This window comes from Colossoma macropomum, unplaced genomic scaffold (genome assembly GCF_904425465.1).
Source record: "Colossoma macropomum unplaced genomic scaffold, Colossoma_macropomum, whole genome shotgun sequence".
NCBI classification, from domain to species: Eukaryota; Metazoa; Chordata; class Actinopteri; order Characiformes; family Serrasalmidae; genus Colossoma; species Colossoma macropomum.
Genome location: NW_023494802.1, coordinates 31,275,911 through 31,294,026, shown reverse-complemented (window position 1 = coordinate 31,294,026; position 18,116 = coordinate 31,275,911). Strand labels below are relative to the sequence as shown.

The following is an 18,116-nucleotide window of genomic DNA, read 5'->3' as shown; positions in this document are numbered from 1 at the left end:
GTTTTTTTTTTTAATGTTGACTAAAAAAGGAGCGCACCCTTCTTTTGAAGGTCATTACAGTGAGTTACAATTGATTCCAGCATTTCAAAATCAATCACCACCTTCAAGGCCTTTATTTACACACCAAATGCGGTTTTTCAGATGGTGAACATGCAACATTTCTTTATCCGAATTTTTATCCGAATTTATTAGAATTTTGCGAATTTTCACTGCTCAGTCAATCATTCCTGAAGTGTGAAGTATGAAGTAAATGTGTTTCTGCTGTCTTTTATTTACATGCATTTGCATCAACCCAACAGACGAAAAACATAACCAGTTCACATTCTGTTTATTTCAAGTAAACAAGCGAAAAAGTAACAAGTGTGGAAAAGAATTGCAATCAGATGATTTTGTAATAAACACATAATAAACATGTAATAAACAGGCCTACACAATGCAAATGTATAAAGAATTTTAAATTACTGCGCCACCTAGAGCCGCATTTTTATTCTCTTTTCAGCATCTACATGCTGACGTTGAGGTTTGTGTATGCTTTGACATAACCCAGTTTCTTGCTGTAAAAAGTCGCCATCAGTTTGCATGGGCCACTTTGGGTGGGGGTGAAGTAAATCCTCGTTTTGGCCTCTTGTTCAGAGCCCACGTATGAAATCCTGCATTTCCAAAACAAATTTAATTAAACAGTTACCATCAGTAGTTGGTGTAACGCCTATATAATGAACTCTGGGTCTAAGCTGTTTTTCTCTATGGTAAAAAAACAAAAAAACAAAAAATGAATGGCGTTTTTGAAAATTGCCACTGTGCTAAACAGAAAAGTTTCCAAATCCGATACGTTTTGCCGTACGTCCATTTTTTCCCAGATGTCACTGGATCTTCGAGGGTGATAGTCAGATTACAACTACTGCTGAATGCAATCGAACACTAATGCACACTGAACTAACATTATAAGACTGGCAGTCTTTCCAAAATACCCCACACAGAGCAGTAAGCTTTGTCAAATGTAGTGGTTCAGTGGTTTTGCTGATAGAATCCCACAGTTTGAGTAGCTGGTGTTGGTATATAACAGTGTTCTTTAATAGCAGACTTACTTTCATGCAATATCATTTCAGTGTGCAGGAGTGTTAGTTCTTACAGCATGCATGCAGCAATATTCATGTTTTGACTGCTAAACCGGCCTCATAATTCAGAGGAGCCGGTTACATCCCTGCCGAAATAACAAGCACAGACCAACACGAATTCCATGTTGGTCTAACTGGTTTGTGCTGGTCTGGTGCTGATTTAGCTGGTCACCCAGCATGGTCTTACTGGTTGACCAGCATACCAGCATCCAAAACACAACATATACTGGTTTTGCTGATGGCCAGCCATGCTGGGATAAGCTGGCTTATGTTGGTCTAGTGCTGGTGAACAGCGTATCAGCTTCTATTGCTGCTGACCTGCATAAAAGCATTCAAAACACAGCATATCGCTGTTATTGGAAGAAAACCACGCATCTCCAAAATGGTAACTTTACATGAGAAGGAAAAAACATACTGTATTTTTAATGTAAGTCTATGGAACCAGACTTTTTTCCAAGTCGTTTTGGGCCACTTCTTTTGGTCCATTCATCATAAAATTTCCACACAATGTAAACGACAACAGGCATTTTCAAATTATATCAAAAACTGGAGAATGACAAAAATGGAGACAAGGTTCTTCCGACAGCAGCGATATGCTGGTCCTACTGCTGACCAGCCTTGCTGGTCCATGCTGGTTATTCTAGCAGGGATTCAAAGGACAAATGCGCACAGAATAAAACGTATCAGCTTTAGAACATTTTTCAGGGCGCGATAGTGGGGTTTTTTAAAAAATGCCGTTCATTTTTCTGGCCACGTCACAGTTTTGCTAGTTGTGAGGAAATGCATGAACATTGCAGATTCCTACCTTTGAGTCAGCACTTGTCCGTTGGTAAGATTTGCTCCTTCCACACCAAACCAGCAGTCACTCAGCGTCTCAGGCAGTGGGTTCTTCACTGAGAGCTTTACGCAGCTCTGCTTTCCTACTCTGGGCTGCCCGACAATCTGCACAAAAAGAGAGGACTCATCTCTTAGACAGAAAATGTTAAACGCAGAACACTAAACGTGCTGCAGATCAAATGGCGTCTCACTTGATCTGATTGTACTACCACTAAATGAACGTGTCAACCCACTGATCACCAACTTAGCACACTCCCATGAATAAAAACAAATTTCCTTATAAAATTCACTTGACACTGCCGAGTTCAAATTCACAGCACCTGAATGTTGAGTTTGGGGTCTTGCAGGGTGATAATGCGCTTCTCCATCATCCTGGCCATGGTTGACTCGTCTGTGAGTAGCACCCTGACCAGCAGCTGGCTGCTAGTGCCTAGCAGTGCGGAGTACCTCGTGTACAGATGCTTCATTGGAACCTTTAGCACTACAAACATACAAGATCATGTACGGTCAGTCTGCTGTGTAGGCAATGTGGTCTGGTCTGCATGTTGAAAGTGACAGCATTTGGCAAATTCTGAAAAGCTTAAAGCCCCATTGCTACAGTTCTCACAGCACCTTAGAGAACTGCAAAATGTGCTGTGTAAAATGGATAGTTTTGATTCTAAAATCGGTTTTATCTGATTTTGATTCTAAAATCTGGTAAAATCTGTTCTATCTCATTTTGATTCTAAAATCTGATCTATCTGGTAAAATCTGTTCAGTTTCATTTTGATTCTAAAATCTGATCTATCTGATTTTGATTCAAAAATGTGATCTATCTAGTAAAATCTGATCTATCTGATTTTGATTCTAAAATCTGATCTATCTGGTAAAATCTGTCCTATCTCACTTTGATTCTAAAATCAGATCTATCTGATTTTGATTCTAAAATTGAATCTATCTGATTCTGATTCTAAAATCTGATGTATCTGGTAAAATCTTTTCTATCTGATTTTGATTCTAAAATCGGATCTATCTGATTTTGATTTTAAAATCTGATCTATCTAGTAAAATCTGGTCTATCTCATTTTGATTCTAAAATCTAATCTGTCTGGTGGCTCTGATCAGGTCCTAAAATCTGTGTGGATCTCTTATAAAATGCTTGTTATACACCCACACGGCCACTCCAGGTGCGTAGCTACTGGGCGGCCTCACTTGGAAGCCAGGCCTCGCAGGAAACAAAAAATCTCCAATGCCAATGAAAATGACATAATGCAAGGTTTTTATGGGCCTTTTTGGTGGATTCCATCACCATGGCAACATTTACATGGTGGTATAAAAAGTATGAAAAGGTGCTTTTTTCATGTAAATTTGCTTTTTAAACATGTAAACATAGCATTACCTTAGTCCACTGGTGAGAAATGAGCTGTGCTTGTTCCTATAGACTGTTTACTTAGCTAGCGAGTTGTAGTAGTTGACCATGGACCAATTCAATATTCACTACTTTAAAAAGCGACATGGACATCACAGTTTTCAACCCTTTCGCTCTAAACAACATCTGCGCCTAGTGCTGTTAAAGCCAGGCTTCTGGTTAATTAGCCTTTATTTGTATGCAAGGCTGAAGTTGGTTTCTTATTCAAAAGCTCATTGAACTTTTCCATTCCGCCTAAAATGAGGCAGCAGTTACATTCTGTGCTTTTGCACCACTTAAGGTGGAACAGAAAACACAAAGAAGAAGCTTGCAAATAAGAAGCCAACCTCCGCTTTGTCTATGGTTCGCTGTCATTTGTTATAGAACAGTGTTTCCCAGCTTTGGTCCTGGAGGCCCCCTCGCCCTGCATATATACTTTCCCGCTTCATCTCAGTAAGAGGTTGTTCTAAAATGAATTTCTTGCTATGCCACTGGGCCACAATACAGATTACTGATAATGAACTGCATTGTTTGGCAGAAGAATTGTTCATTGCTATTACTATTGAAAAGAAATGGAATCATTAACTGAAAACGTGCTGTATTACTAATACAAAGATCCACTTGAGGCCTTATGTCATGCTGATTTTCCCACAGTTAAGGGAGTTTTAGGCACTCAGCTTCACATCACTGTAATGCACAGCCTCTCATGGCTTGTTGCTTTAATAGGTATCTGCCATTCTGTCTGTTAGAAACACAATGCTAATAAAGCCATACTGCTGCTGTACTTCCTTGCGTGAAGTTTCTGCATAATTTGGACATTGAGATGTAAACAAAGCAATTCCGAGTCATTTGATGTGAAATAGTTCATTGTAGAGAACCTTATTACTCAGATTTCTTTACAGTGGTAGTGATGGGAACCAGGTGTCATGATGTCTATAAGACAAATGTAGCCATTTTATCCTATACAAAATCAGCACCTACACGTCTTCTGAGTTTTGATGGTGGTAAAAGAGTGGTAAATCTAAAAAAATTAGTTTTCTTTAAAGACCTTACAACAGCCTGCATATACCTCTCCGTGACAAAGGTTTTAACCCCTTTGCATATTTGTAACCATTTTATGTAATAACTTTCCATGACAGCTTTTTTGGAGGTCTTTAGATGTGTGGCTCCTCTGACCACCACTGTGGACAATTCTGACTCTGCAACTTTCTCTAGAATAGAGCGTTTCAGATCAGACCTCTCTGAGTGACTTTGTTTTCACCACTTAATTATGCAGAAAGTTCAGAAAAATTGGTGGAATTCCTCTTCAGTCACTAACTCTTGGTGTTCTACATACATAGAACACTGGATACTGCAATTATGATCCCTCACAATAAAGTACAGCTACTGACCTTCACCAGGACTGAGGAAGTGTTCCCCTGTGTAGAACTCAGGGGAGCTGTTGTCCAGAAGGCCATTGTGAAGCACCCCTCCAGAGCTGACCTGAAGTTTAATCACCTTCTTAACACTGCTTTTATTAGTAACGCGGATATGCAGCAGAAAGTCTGAGCCTTTCAGAACATCTCCAGGGTCTTCAATGCTCAGATCGAACTCCTGACAGACCTGAGCGTTCCTGTAGGACTCCCGCTCCTCTTTAGAGCCTTAAGGTACAAAACAATGAGATGTAGAAGAAAAAGTGAGTTTTTCATAAGGACAAATTTAATGTTCTGTTCTTTCCCTTCCAGCCAGGACATGTTTTTAAAAATGAATGTGCTATCTGTGGCTCTGTTTACATGCAAAACATTTGCCAATCCAATTGAATACATTCCAATTACAGATTAAGACTGAGGTCTTTATGCTCACTATACTCAACAATCTGATGGAAATACTTCGTTTACATGCTCATTACAAGTAATCTAATCCAAAATGACGCACATGTGTAGAGGACCACTTAGAGTAAACGTTACCATGACAGCAAACATCACGTGAGGTTCAGTCATAGTGAGATGAGCAGCAGTGAGCAGTGCTTGTGTTTTTAATTGCTTTAAAATGATGTCAGACTCAGAAAAATGTACTTCACATGTACTTATTAAGAAAGCGGTGAGAGGAAGATGTTCTGTCTCATGTTCTGAGACACATAAGCTGGACGCCCTGTCCCACCAGTTTCTGCTCCCGCCATGTTGAACGTTATAAACCTCACATGCGCAGAACGTACTTACACGTTCCGTTGGAAATGTAATCATGTCATCATTTACATGGCTATTATTCTTCAATTTAACGGATTATTTACAGGATTACCCACCTCATTCAATCGGATAGAAATTGTATTCTGAATGGCCCCAATCAGACTAGATTACACTGATTGAGGTGTTTCCATAGATGTATTCTATTCTGATTGAGCTACTAGTCAGATTATCAATGGATTATTGGGCTGTATGTAAACGTGGCTAATGTAATTGTTTTGTTTAAAAGACATCATATGCTTCTTTAAGGACACTCTGGCCAAAAAGAAAATGTTAACCATCGCTACATCTGTTGTAAACATGCATATTTTCCCCCGGTTCTGCGGTTCTGCTGTTGTCTCTAGAGCACACTCTTAAAAAAGATGGTTCTTCAGGGTTCTTTAGTAAAGCTAAATAGATATCTATATTGAATCATGAACACTCAAAGAACGCTTTGCACGATTATAGGGTTCTTTACATCATGAAAGTGTTCTTCAGATTGATGGAGAATGTGCTGTAGATGGTCCTCAATGGAACATTTTTGAAAAGGCTTCCATATAGTGCCAAAAAGGGTTCCACCCTTGGCACAAGCCAAAGAACCCTTTTTTGTAGGGCTGGACGATACGGACATAAAATGTAATGTTCGATGAAGCTGTTAGATATCACAACGATGAAATGAGATGATAAATTATTAAAATCGTGTGCCTCTGACTGGATTTGCCAGAAGTACATGCTTTTTTTTTGCTGTGTGGACAGAAATCTAACATGTTTTTAACCAAATAGGAAAAAATACAAAAGTGCTATTCACTAATGTGCAAAGCACTGCTCTAATGCAGCGTCAAAAGCTATTTGACTACTAGTGGCGCCTCCTTGTGGAGAATTTGCAGCTTGTGAAATGTGAGTGAGCTCCATGAGGTGCTTCAGTCTGAAAACAGGTTTGCCTGAAGAGTTTTTTCTAGCCGTGTTTGCAGACAGGCTACAAACACAAATAAATATGTATAGTTTTATTTTCAACGAAGACCTAAAAAACCACCCCTTTTGATGATGCAGGTTTGTTGTAACAGTAGCCATTACCGCTTCATACATTTGACCATACAGTCTATGTATTTTTCACACAGGAAGCCTGAGCGGTCATCATGTTTTAAGCATTTTTACACGCTAGGAGAACAGTGTAGGGTATTTTTGAGTTGTACATGTTGGTTTAAAGGGTTTTTTGTTACTTGTCCTCTACATAAGCAAGCAGGGTTCAAACTCAGAAGCACTTGTTGGCCTTCTAAAGCTACGCTAATGTAATTATGTTCTGTTGGTCTGGCACCTGTGAAGGTCATTTGATCTGCTCTTAGTGATGTGTTTTGTGGAAACATATATTGCGATAAAACATAATTTGTCATGCAGCACTAGAACAGTGTTTCTCAACCCTGGCCCTGCACTTTTTAGTGTTTTCCCTGCTCCCAACACACCTCATCCAACTAGTCATCTTATTAACAGCCCCTTACTGTGTTGAAGTGGGTGTGTTAAAGCAGGAAAAGCCCAAAAATGTGAAGGACAGTGGGCCTCCGGGACCGAGGTTGAGAAACACTGCTCTTAGAATCCGATTTCCCTGGTTTAAAGACTAAGAAAACCTTCATCTTATGATGTATCTTGAAGGTAGAAAGACCCTTCTGAGGTGGATTTTATGTAAGAGTGCTGTTTTGAAATGAAACAGTGGAAGGAGAAGGACAGCAGATTGCTAACGTTACTGCTAGAAAGCCGAGTATCTTATCACAGCCCTATTACTGTAATAACTGTCTTCAAATCATCCTTACATTGGAGAGAATGGATTACTCAACAGAAATGACTCGTCAGATAAGAAGGACAACAAGATAATGTTAGCAAAGTTAGCATACTTTACCTCAGATTAGCTTCTTTTCTCTGGTTGAAATGATAATCATTTAAAACACATTTCTGGTGTCCATTTTGTGTTGAATACAAATCAAATCTCTGTTTACTTTACAATTTTTTGTTTGGCAACCAGGATTAGAGTTCGTGTTAATGCTAGCTAGTTTGTATTTATTAGCCTATAGCTCAGTGGCTAGCAGTCAGGATTGAGAGACAACACAGGAATTAGTGCATGCTGGGTATTGTAGTGAGAGAACATTGATGAACAAAAAACATTAAAAAGATATAAAGTGAGGAATTTAGACTAAACTAAATTTTAGAGGGATTTAGACAAAATTTTCCTTGGTTACTTCATAAATTTAGTTTCCTGTTTTTCGCCCCCATGTCAGGGCGCATTTATAAATGATAACATGTTCTTAATGCACTTTTATTGGTTAAAAAAATGAACATTTTTGACTGAACTTCATAACAGAGATTGGTCAGGGATTTCACTCAAACATAACCTCAAAGTTTACAACTTAAGTGCGGCCACATGGATAAACTTCTGAATAGATTATGGGGAGCTTACCTTCTTTGTATTTGTACAGATGTGTGATGTCCTCCCTTGTGTCGTTCCCGATGCTCTTTGTGCTGATATTTTGGCCTACTTTGTCTTTACTTAGCACATCCTCTAAGATGCCATTTCTCGTTCGATACTTTCTGACAACATCAGCGTTGACCTCAGCGTACACAAACGCCGCGTCATACGCACAGGTGAGGTCACCTTCCTTTATGGCCTTTACGGGGACAGGGCCACAACGCATCACACCTGTTATGGGCCAGACAAAGAAGGAAATTACCATTGGAAAGCATAAGATTACAGCACTGGTGCTTGAAAAGTGGTTCCTGTTTGACCCTTTTATGAATGAAACAAATCTTTTAGATTGCTTTAGTTAATCTGGTTCCTTATGTCACTGCCTACTGCATTCAAATTCTGCTGCTTTTGGTGGTCCCAGTTGGTGGTTCTGCAGATGCTCCTCTTTATAATTGTGCAGGAATCACCCAAGTTCTATATTCTTAATTTTAACATTAGAGATGACACAATACGACCATTACTGATATATATTGAAACCTTGAGTATACTAATATTTTTCTTTAAAAACTACTAAGCTTTAAAATGAGCTATTTTTAATTGAAACACTTCGGTCAGAAATGAGGAACCTCTACAATAATGCTCATTTTGCTAGCACCCCTATGGGATTATAGTAGCATGTTAACACTAATGCTGGTTAATTCATATTGTTTGGCTGTTCTACATTAATCACAGACATTTGAAGCTTGTAAAAGACATTCCATATGTTTTATTACAAGCTTAAAGACATATTTTACCTTGTATGAGCTTATTCTAATTGATATATCACTCTACAACCCCACAGGAAAAACTACACAGCTAACAAACATGATCTGCATTGAAGAATCATCAGAAGGAAACCTCATCACAGCCAAAGCCAACATCTGAAGTATGTAAAACAACTTCTAGATAAGTCAGAGGTATTCTGGAAACAGGTGCTGTAGATTGATGAATTAAAAACTGAACTTTCTGGCTACAATCACCAAAGGTATGTGTGGAGAAAAAGGGAGCAGCATTTGATGAAAAGAACACCTCGCTAAGTGTTAAACTTCAGATAGTGTAGATGGAAGAATGGGTTCCACTAAATATTAGCTACGTCTGGAATTAGGAAACTGAAGCTGATAAGACGCTGGCTTCTACAACAGGACAATGATCCAAAACATGCCTCAAAATCCACCATGAACAACTTCAGGAAATACAAGCTGATGCTTTATGAATGGCCCTTGCTGTCTCCTTGAATATCATTTGTCCAGGTGTGCCCTTTTGCATACAATTGTAACAATGACACAAAAATTTAAATACAAGAAGTATTATTAAATAAAAATGAACTAAAAAATACAGAAAATACACATTTTTTTATTCAGATATCATTAGGCCTTTGAAGGCCTAGAAGGTTCCTGTCTGCACTAAAAACATGTATAGAATACTTACAAGCACATATTTAAGCCATCGCAGCATAAAGTTTGGTTTGTGAATGTAGCCCTAGTGTCTTTACATATTCACTTCATTTTAGACCAGTACCTTCACTTTGTTCTTGAGGTGTTGGGTCACTGGCTTGCCAGCCATCATATCCAGGTTTGAGGTCAGGGCGTTTCATCCAACTTTCCACCCAGCAATGAAAATTCCTGTTGGGATATTCATTTAGCCATAAGATTGAAAGGATAAGTACTTGTCATTGTTATAGATCCTGTATTGTTTGTTGGATTCCTGAATTTTTACTATTGAGGATCTGCTCCCAGGTTCTCTATCCCGGCATCATTTATTGATGAGTGATTACTAAAAGCCGGTATCTGCGCCGGTCCCATTACAGAATGAGTACAAGTACAAGCCTATAGGTTTTACTGTTATGCAAAGTCTACAAAAGTTTTGAAATGTTTTTTTCTGAAAAAAAAAAAGTTGTGAAAACTGTATTTTTTTTTACATTACTATGAAAAGTGGCAACAAGCATTGACTCACCACAGAGACTCCTTCATTGTGAGACCGTTCTCTGTAATCACTGTTTCTATCTTGAGGTCGCCGTTGGTGTCGTGAGCTGATTCAAAGTTGGTGATCACCCGACAGGGAATCCCAAGAGCTCTGGCAACTAGAAAGAAGGAATTTGAAGAATAATGTTATTAATTACTCTAATTGCCATGTGTAAGTTCATCGTTATATGTTATGCTTTATAATCTTTCGTTCTGGTCTTGTGGCCTCTGTCATATGCACAGTAGTGATGGGAGGTATGAAGTAACCGTAGAAGTTGTGAAATTCAGAAGTTCATCTTAGTATAGCATCATTTTAGTTAGAGCAGATAAGGAAATGGGAACTATCTGATGAGCACTTTATAAATGCTCCTGTGAAAAACCTTTTAGAGAGTGTGCGTGCAGAAAGTTATCAGCTTCCTGTGCTGTCAGTAGAGAATAATCTCTTCAGATGTTTCTATAATGTGAAATTAATATGACATTTAAATTAATTTTGACTAAATTTAAGAATAAAAAACATTTGTTTATGCAAAACATGGTGGGGATTTTTTCAGTGTGTTTATTCTACTATTATCTACTAATGATAAGCATTATAGTATTATATGTATAGACAACTACTGATTGAGGATTACCTGTATAGACAAGTATTGATTGAGTGTCACCTGTAAAGATGACTACTGATTGGGTTTTACCTACATCAGCAATTTCTGATTGGATATTACCTGTATGCATAACTCTTAACTGAGTATTACCTGTATCGATAACTACAGATTATAGATGATTTCTGATTGGATATTACCTGTATAAATAACTCTTGCCTGTGTATTACCTGTGTGGGTGAATACTGAGTGTGTATTACCTGTATAGATAACTCTTGATTGGGTATTATCTTTATGGACAACTACTCTTTGGATATTTCCTGTATAACTCCTGATTGGGTATTACCTGTGTAGATGATTCCTGATTGGATACTACCTGTATAAATAACCCTTGATCGAGGATTACCCCTTTAGTTGAATACTGGGTGTGTATTACCTGTATAGATAACTACTGATTGGGTATTACCTGTATAAATAACCCTTGATTATCATCTGTATAGGTGAATACTGACTGCGTATTACCTGCATAGATAACTCTTCATTTGGTATTATCTTATGGACAACTTCTGGTTGGATATCACTGATTGGGTATTACTTGTATGAATGGCTCTTGATCGGATATTATCTGCACAGGTAACTCCTGATTGGGTATTATTACTATAGACAACTCTTGATTGGGTATTACCTGTGCAGCCCACTGCTGCGAAGACCCAGCACTGGCCAAACCGCACTGGTTTACACTTGGAGTCATGCCATTGCCGCAAAATTTCCACGCTGCCTGTCCACTTTGAGGGTTCCACTCCACCAGAGTAATTTCCATCCCATCTCCCCCAAAGGACTCCACTGTCATCATTTGAATTGATCTGACACAAGAGCAGAATTTTACATTAAAACCTTAATCAGGCAAACCACAAAAACCATAGAAAGAACACAACGTAGCTGAATTCATGGACTGTCTGTGAGGTTTAGTATAACATCAGGGCTCCAAACTGGTTTGAGGAATGATTGGTATTTTGCTATGAATAAAAATAAAACCAAAAACATAATCATCCTTAACTGTTAATTTAATAAACTCTGAAACCAGTTAATAATATTATTATTTTGGTTCTGCTCAGAGCAGAATTGGTTCATCTGAACATCTGATTCAGACCTTGGTACTCGTTACAACTGACAGGAAATAGGAGATTTGCGTCATTTGGTTTTCGCTCTTCTAGACCTCCTAAACCTGGACCGCAACATCACTGCACAGTGATTTTTGTATGTTAATATACCAGATTCGACCACAAGGCGATGACCTTTCAACTGTGAAACCGATGAATCAACTGACAGAGTATATATAGTTATGACTGAAAGTGGTCGTCTAATACAGCACTCACCATGGCACTCAACACCCTGGTCACATAGATCGGGTCATTTCTCTGACGACAGTCCTTATCTGGGTCATCTTTGTGTTCAAGGCTTTGATCCAGAATCTTCATGGAGGCCTTCAGGATACCTGACTCAAACTACAAAGCATATATACAGTCAACTCCATTATTATGGGCACCCTGGGTAAAAAAAGTGACTTGAAAAAAATCTTTGTGGTTAATTAGCTCAGTCTCACATTGAAAATATGAGAGAAATCTAACATTTAATTGAGGTTCATTTGGTCCAAGAAAACAAAACTGAACAAAACCACAGCTGTCACAGTTATTACAGAATTTATCCAGAACCTCCAGGACCCTATGTCCTCGCTTTTGGATCCCACAAGTTTTCAATGGAGTTTAGGTCATGGGACTGTGATGGGCAAAAGACAACAAAGTGGCACTAAGAACACAAATGAAAAAGCTACTTAAGGTGGATGAGGACATATCCGAGCAGGTGGGGACATGAGAAATGCTGACAGGACCTAGTTTACTTAGCTAGCTTGGCATTAGTTTGTAGCATATTGACTGTCATGACTGTGTCAAAATGAAGACAAAAGCTTTTGCCAGTTTTCATTTTATCACTAGCATATTCATTGTGGTTATCTCAGTGTAGCATATGAGTAATAAATGAGTTATAAAGAAGTTAAGAAAATGCCCAGATTTTAGAAAAAGTAATTTGCATGAAGGCACTGTGTTTGTGTGTGAATAGTAGGAGAAGTACAGCTAGAGTTTAAGGTGGACTGGTCTGCATAGCTTAACTCCCAGTCTGTAAACAAGTCCCACTCCATCCTTGTTCCCAAGGCCTTTGTAAGAGCAACAGCTCCAAAACATCACAGATCCTCCATTTTTTGCCAAAAAGCTCATCTGGCCATAAAGCCTGATCACAATCAAAGTTCCAGTAGCTTCTAGCAAACTCTAAGTCCTGACATTTGTGGTTGGATGAAAGAAAAATATATCTCATGGCATGCATTTGTAATAGTTTATTGGTATGAAGGTGGAGTCATATTTGCAGTTTTAGAAACCTGGTGACCCCAAAATGCTACCATCTCCTGCAAATCTCCAACTGTGAGTCTTGAAGATGTGTTTTGCTTCTCTAACCGTCCTCCTCACTGTGCAGGCAGATTCGTAACAGCTCTGGTTGTTTTAAACTTCTTAATTATTGCTGTAACAGTGGATGTGGGCATTTTCAGACATGTAGCTTATTGTTAATGAATATCAACACAGTCGATGAATGACTGAGGGAGTTTTGCTTCATATTTAAACAAAACTGAAACAGGAAGCCATGGATGACCTTTCATGGATGGCTTAGGAAAACTTTAAAAATCAAATATGAGTGGGAACATTTCTCAGTTATGTTCAGTTCATAGGAATTCCTAGCAGTACAAATAAGTGTGATGCATAAAAAATATCATAATAAGGGTGTTTGTATTTGTAAGCATTGACCTTTTATACTAATCTTTATAAAGAGTGCCAATAATTATGGCACTCACTGACTGACAAAACAAATCCTGACTACAATATTCTTAAATGCCCAGACTGCCTGAGCACTTACACTCTTTGAATTGTTAGAACATAATATGTTATTAGAGGTGAACCAAATATGATAAAACTAAATAATGTGAATTTTATCTACAATTATCCTGAAAGTCCTAAGCGGCTGAGCTGCTCTAGAGGAGGTTTGTGTCTGCGTATGCACTTTTAGGAATTTGGGAAAAAAGGAGAAATTTCCTTAAACAACTTTTGCAAAACCACTCCATATAAACATACCTGGCCAAAATTCCACGGCATCGATCCGATGTTGTTAGAACTCCCAAAAAAGATAATCCCATCTTGGGACAGTAAGTACTCCCTTCTCTCTTCCTTCTCCTCCATGTACACAGTGTCATCTGTTACAAAGAATCACGGAGCTCAAAAATATGGTACATTTTAGAGATACAAATTATTCTTATGACTATTATATATATATATATATATATATATATATAATATATATATATATGCATATACACTTGTTTGGGTGCAAAAGTTTGGGCACCCCGGTCACATCACATTTGGTTGATTTTGATGTGGAAATAAGTTAAGGCACCTCTACAGAGAACACACTTCTGCACATTTGAATGCACATTTTTAATTCTATTAGCTGCATTTAACATATTGGGAAAAAATAAAAATGTTTTCATGTTAAACTCAGCAAATGAATAGAAATTGTGCACTAAAATATTCAGAAAAATGCCATATTTAAGTTTAGTCCTTATATTCACTAAGAAAATCAAGAAAACATGTCACATGACCGGGACTGTTTGAACTGTATATCACAACAAGACATCATCGTTTCTCTGAAACATCATGTCTCTAATTTCTTTATATTTTACCTGGACACCAGGGGTTGAACAGCAGCACAAATTTACCCAAATCAGTCTTGTGATTCTGTGGAGAGAACATGTGCCTTTGAAACATGCAGTGCTCACACACTCATTCAGCAACACATCACATTTTACTATCATACTAAAGTTCAAACATGTTTTTATACAGATATATTTCAGATATCTTGACCGTACTGAGGATTCAGACAGGACTAGAGTGTATTTCCCATCACAGCATTGGGAGCTGGACAGATGGTCAATGAGACAGCTTTTCCACTCGGAGACACTGAGGCACTCCACCCAGAATCCTGCTTTTCTCCATTCAAATCCATGGAGACTTTGGTTCCAGATGACACACTGGGACGTGGTCCTTTAAAAACACACAGAATGAGCAAAGGATTTAGGAGTTATACAAGATAAAAACAATTAACATAATAAAGTAATAATGAACTCTTTAAAAAAGTAATGGAAATGAGTCATTTATAGTAGGTACTGAATAATATATAGTAGTTATTTAAGAAATTATAGTCATTTTGAATAATGTAGAACAGTTACTGAATAATTTAGAGTAGTTACAGAATAATTTATAATATATACAGAATAATTGACAGAGGATACTGAAAAATTGATAGTAGGTACTGAATAATTTATAGGAAGTACTGAATAATTCACAGTATTTACTGAATAGTTGACAGTAGCTACCCAATCATTTATAAACTCGAATGAATATATAATATATAACAGTATAATTTATAATATATACCAAATAGTTGATAGTGGGTACTGAAAAATGTATAGTAGTTCCTGAATAATTTATAGATGGTAGTAAATCATTTATACTAGCTAGTGAATAATTTATAGCAGTTACTAAATAATCCATAGCATTTCCTGAAAAATTGATAGTAAATACTGTATTTTTATAGCATTGTCTGCATAATTTATAGCAGTTACTAAAATTCATAGTAATTAATTCATAGTAATTACTGAATGATTCATAATAGTTACTGAATAATCATAATACTGAGCAACCCTTAAGGTTATGTGTTAACCCAAATGTTAACCCTGCTATAGAGCTAGGCTCAAAGTTAACTCACACAGTTATCATTATAGGCTATTACAGGCATCTGATATTACAGTGTTGCTGAATAACAGTGAAAACATGTCCTTTGGGTGTCAGACCTGTTTGAGCGGTCAGTTTGGCCTTGCTGAGTGTTTGTAGGAGGTTCCCTTCAAACTTGCAGCTCAGGGTCATCACGAAGGGCTGACCGCGCCTCACGATCAGACGATCCTCACGAAACACATCAGTGTGGTGATCTTCATTATTTCGCTCCCACTGGAGATCAACATCTAATACAGCTGGAAGGGAAGAAAAAGCTATGTAGTCACTTGGAACTTCATATGAAACCTTTAATATTAACACATTAAGAAATGCTAACAGAGCTATATGGTATAATACTATACCATATTATAACACTATATAATATTTTATTATACATATGATAGCATGGTATAATACTACTATAATACCATAGTAATACTAATACTATGTATCTCCATTATTATACTATATGCTGTAATAATGGAGCACAGTTAGCATAGATCTGATAAAATGTATACCCAAAAAGGAAAGTTAATATCCAGAATGAAGTTAAAAGTTCATACACAAAATGCCCAAAAAACAATAAAAACAGATAAATATAGTGCATGATTTTTTCGTTAAATAAATTCTTGTAGTTCCCAAAAGTACTTGAAATGTTGAATAAAAATCTAAAATACCTTTTAGTGTGTAGTTTATATCATTTAAATTAACACTGTATATGTTATTGTTGAATAAAAATAACAATATGTTATTATAACAACTGATTCTAAACAGATATGTTTACAAAGAATGCAACTAGCACAAAATGAATTTGCAAAAAAATGGCAGAGATTACCTCTTTCACCCATATTTGTGTGGCGGAAATGATACTGCTACACGTCCAGTCCGACTAACCAGAGAACATTCATAAATCTTCTTATCCTGCTCCTATATATACTAACATTAGCCACTGTTTGAGATCAAAATGACAAATTTCCTTTTAGTGGTGTTGCAACTCTTAGAGCTGTAAATGGGAACTCGTTTCACTTTCCATTGCACATGAATCCTTATTAAGCAATCGCTCAGCATATTGAGTCATGCAGATATCAGAGTCATTTAAAAAAAAATTTTTAATGTGGAATGAAACATCACAGTGGTGGTGATAGGAACCAGGGGTCACAATGTCTAGAATGCAGATATAGACATTTTATTTACAGTGCAAAATAACTTACATGTGTCTACTGAGGTATTTTTTATATCTGATGTTGATGTAAAATAGTGGCACATCTGAAAAAGTAATTTTTGGGGGAGATTATTTTGCCTTTAAACACCCTACATGTACCTCTCCACCAAGAATGAATTTTAAAATAATTTCAGGCCCAAACCTGAAATAAACAGTGTCTTGGCTTTCTGTGAGGGAGCTTTTAGAGGCATTAGACTATTCAGATCTTGGTTCTTATCACCACCAGTGAGAACAATTCTGACTTCAATATCACCCAAAGTAATTGCTATCTTAAACTTTCGAACTGGCTGTGCCATGTTTAGCAGCAACATCTGCGAGCAAATGCGAATAACTGGTGATTGGTCGTTCACATCACTGTGGAGGAATTTTGGCCCACTCAGCAAGAACTGCCCATGAGCTTCAGGTCAGACAATCTCCTTCAGGATTTTCTGGTAAAGAGCAGAATTTATGTTCCTGTCAATTACAGCAAGTCGCCCAGGTCCTACGCAGCAAACGCATCTGTACAGCATCACACTACCACCATCATGTTTTCCATGTCTTCCTAAAAGTCCTATTTTTGACTCATCAGTCCAAAGAACATTATTCCAAAATGCCTGGGGGGTCATTAAGGTTTTTGGCATTTTTTTGTCCAACGTGAGACGAGCCTCTGGGCCAGCAGGTTTACTAGGTTTTTGCCTAATGGCAGAATTATGAACACTGCCTTTGATTGAAGTGAGGCCTGCAGTTCTTTAGATGTTCGTCTGGGTTCTTCTATGACTTCCTGGATGAGGCAGTTATCAAGCCTGGGTGTGTCTAGTTTAGTAGATCCCAACAATCAATTAAATTTAGTTAATTGATTGACTGAGTAACTATGGGGGCAATTACTTTTTCACAAAGGGCTAGCTGTGAATGAAATGTATTTTTTTGTGTTTACTCAGGTTGTCTTTTATACTATATATTGTTTGAAGACACTGTTAAAAATGAAGTAATCTCAACTTAAGGTAACTGATTACATGGCTTTTTTTATGAACTTCATGAACTTGAGGGCACCAGAGCTCACCCAACTCTAACATCTTGGTTGAGTCATACATCCTCTTTAAGAATTTGTTCTGTTTAATTTCCTGACTAGCTGGAACTCTTTCCATTTTGCAAGCCTATCAGACGTTTTTCCTCTTTGGTGTTTACTTACGGATGGTTGTAGCATTTCTGGGGTTCACATAGTTCTTACAATCTCCTGTCGGGGTGGTGGCTTAGTGAACTGGACCACTTAGGAACACAACACCAAAATATATATATATATTTTATAAAGCAGCTTTATAACATTTAGTGAAACTGTCTAATTATTCATTCCAACATCAGGAGTTTTTGAGTTTGAAACCCTCCAAAGCCACAGCTGTCCATATCTGGAAGCCCAAGAGGAGAAAATGTCTGATGGGGCTATCTGAAAGAGCCCCAGCTT

General features: G+C 37.5%; 1 pseudogene; it reads right to left on the bottom strand.

Annotated features, from left to right (window-relative positions):
• Nucleotides 1–368: 368 nt before the first annotated feature.
• On the bottom strand, nucleotides 369–16,375 carry LOC118822553 (annotated as a pseudogene).
• Between the last annotated feature and the right edge of the window lie 1,741 nt (nucleotides 16,376–18,116).